We start from the raw sequence: 3257 nt of genomic DNA on the forward strand, positions 1-3257 counted from the left end.
GTGTGTGTGTGTGTGTGTGTGTGTGTGTGTGTGTGTGTGTGTGTGTGCTCGTGTGTGCTGGTATACACTTGCGTCTTTGTGGGGACCATGAGCAGTTGAATGGAGACATTTTTGCCTGTCTTTACTTCTTCAAATGGTTGTTCGAGGTTTTAAATTGGATGTTTGGGGTTGGGATTGGATGAGGTGTTTAAATTAGTGAGTCCAGACAAGAACTCCATCTCGACACAAGGTATGTGGTGGCTGTGGTTGAGGTAAGACTCCAAGGAATAAATGTAAGTCAATGCAATGTCACTCTAAAAGACAGAAGGGAAAAAAAGTGTCTGCGTGCGTTGGAGTGTATCTGTGGAGACAGCGACAAGGTGCTGATCTCTTTCTCTGCCTTTTCATCCATTTTGGCTTAATTTTAGACATTTCTTAATATAGCCGAGCGACTCCTAAAACCTGTCAGCATGCACCCAGCAGCACAGGTTCAGGATTATCAGTCTGACAGCAACAGATACAGAAAACTCATTATTTAAAGCAACACATGGAGTTTTTCCACTTCTGTGTTAACAATGATGAAGTTCATTCTCACGTTTAAACACATCAGCAATATGAACTCTAATTAATCCAGCTATGCATAACACAAAGTTGTATTTGCATTTTCACAGCTGAGGTTAGCCATGGGTTATATTACAACAGGACAGGCGGGTAAGTATTGCCTTCACACCTCCTAATGACAGGTGCAAAGCATATGTCTCCATACATTAGTCTGTCATGTTGTGTGCATTGAATTTGCATTTGATGAGGTTTCATTTTTCCTCCCACAGCTGGCCATGTGTGTTGGAGAATCCTAACAGAAATCACTCTTTGCTTTGATGTTCAGTGTTGTGTAAATATAGCAAGCCGCTATGACTTTGACGTGTATAAAATATTTCTCTGGCATGTCGTAGTCCTATATAACACGTTCAGAAAGCATTAGTCGTGTATTAGATTATGAGCTGGTCGGACACTAGTCCGATGCTGCAAGTTGCCCTGCGGCATATCATTACAGCATTACACATCCTCTGAGATTCACCTTTGAAATTGTTGCAAGTGCTGATGCTGCAGTCGTTGCTCTGCACGAGCCGAGCTGGTGTCAAAACATGGCCGGGCTGACACGTTTAGCGGTCGATCCAAGAATCCCAATTGGATCGAGATACCATTATGCCGGGTATTCATCATTCTATTTTGTAGTCTTGTGCGAACATTAAAGCTGTGGATTGAATTACAGGGGGCCAACAGACGCATCTAAAACGCTTCCAACATGAGAGCACATCTCTAATGTTGTTAGCCCCGAATGACAGATGAACGATGGATTGCTCAGTAAATTACTTCATTTAACCAAAGGAGCACCAGCTAACACCTGTAATTGCACCTGCTTGAAGCATGGCAGTCATTTTGTGCGCTGGTATTCAAGGCACAGAGTAGCAATTTTTTTTGACTGGAGAGTATTTTGGCATGAATCCGTTCAAATGCATGATTATCTAATTTGCAGTAAAACCACCAGGATGTTGCAAAACACTGTTTGAATCCAACAACAGGACAGGCGTCAAGCCTGATGCTGACAGCTGCACTACGATGAGTTGTTTTATGGAGTATTTCAACAGCTGCCACTCATGACCCATCACAAACAACTGCATTTGCACCGGCAGAATTCATAATAACACATTATTCGTTCTGAGGGACGTTGTCAAAGGCTGGCTATCAAACCATCACTGTCTATCACACGGCTATTTGCATGCGGCATGGCGCTTCGGAGGTAAATGAACAGCGGATCACAGGACAGCTGTTGGAATGCACTTTGTTTTTATGAATGGAACCAATGCAAAAAGGGATTTACATCAGGGGATAGCTGAACCTGTGAGAAATGGGAGAAGTGTGATGTGATATGTGACTCAGTGGAAGAATAAATAAAACGGATCTGTCTACATGTCTAATATATTGGCTCCCTGCAGTGAGCACTCTTCCTGTCTGTACTGTCACAAAGTCAGTCAACACCAGCGTTTTACAATTCATATCAACAAGCTGCTTCTGTTCAAATATCAAACATAAAGGGTTTTATTTTAAATATGATCATCATGTTACAGGGTCATTTTTGGACCATTTTTGTCACACTTTTCATCTTACTCTCATGTGCATTATGTATTTTTCTCCTGTCCTATGTTTTCTCTTTAATAAAGAGAAAGGGGAAAGTAAAATAATATGATATCTTTGCAGCACGTTAGTAAAATCCTGCAAAAAGCAACAGCACGCCAACAGTCACAATTACCTTATATATAGTCTTCACTGTCGAGAGTTTATTCTTCCGACAGTGAGTAGGTATCTTATAGACAGCACTTAAGCATTATAACAAGTGAAAAATATTTCACAAAATCCAAATTCTATCAAATTCAACACACAAGTGTAACTTACAAAAGTTAAATTGCAAATAGCATCGGAAATTAGTTGTAAGAGGATGAGGAGAACATTTTCACAAAGACGTAAAAAAGTGGCAAATAGCTTTTAGACGAGGAACATATTATCACCAAATATCATAAATAGAATAGAATAGAACCAAATATTATATTTACAGAGATCAGAGAGGCGTCTTAAAAATTTATTTTTATCTTAACTAAGTTTAGAAATACTAACACGAAGTTCCTAAAACTATAATCAGTAGACAAAAGAAGTTGTGTTTTAGGACCGCAAATACCCATTATTTTCATTATCAATGAAACTGTTGGTTGTTCATTGCAGATGAATCACTTCTATTCAATAAAATATCAGAAAATAGTGAAAACAATGCCCATTGCAATTTCCCAGATCCCAAAGCAACAGCTTCATGTTACAAAATACTGCAAATTCTGTTTGACCAACAGTCCAAAGCCCAAAGGTAAGACGAGGAAACCAGAACATATTCACATTACAGAAGCTGGTCCAAGTGAACTTTTGGGATTATTTCTTAGATAACGAATCGCTTATCAAAATTTTTGAGAATGAATTTCCCGTTGGTTGAATAATCAATGAATTGACTCATCATTTCAGCTCAACTGTGTTTTGAGTAAAATGTTAGAAACACATGACTGAAACGCTCTTCTTGAATGTGTCATTTGCAGCCTCAATGCAAGAACAGATCTGCGCCTGTAACACCGCTTCAGTTACCGCAGTATTTACTGTATGGGCATACAAGGCGAGAAAAGTACAGTTTGACAAAGTAGCGTCTTCAGGCACAGTCCCTTCCTTCGTCCAGCATCCCT

Source organism: Anarrhichthys ocellatus, unplaced genomic scaffold (genome assembly GCF_004355925.1).
Source record: "Anarrhichthys ocellatus isolate YVR2014 unplaced genomic scaffold, GSC_Weel_1.0 scaffold13, whole genome shotgun sequence".
NCBI lineage: Eukaryota > Metazoa > Chordata > Actinopteri > Perciformes > Anarhichadidae > Anarrhichthys > Anarrhichthys ocellatus.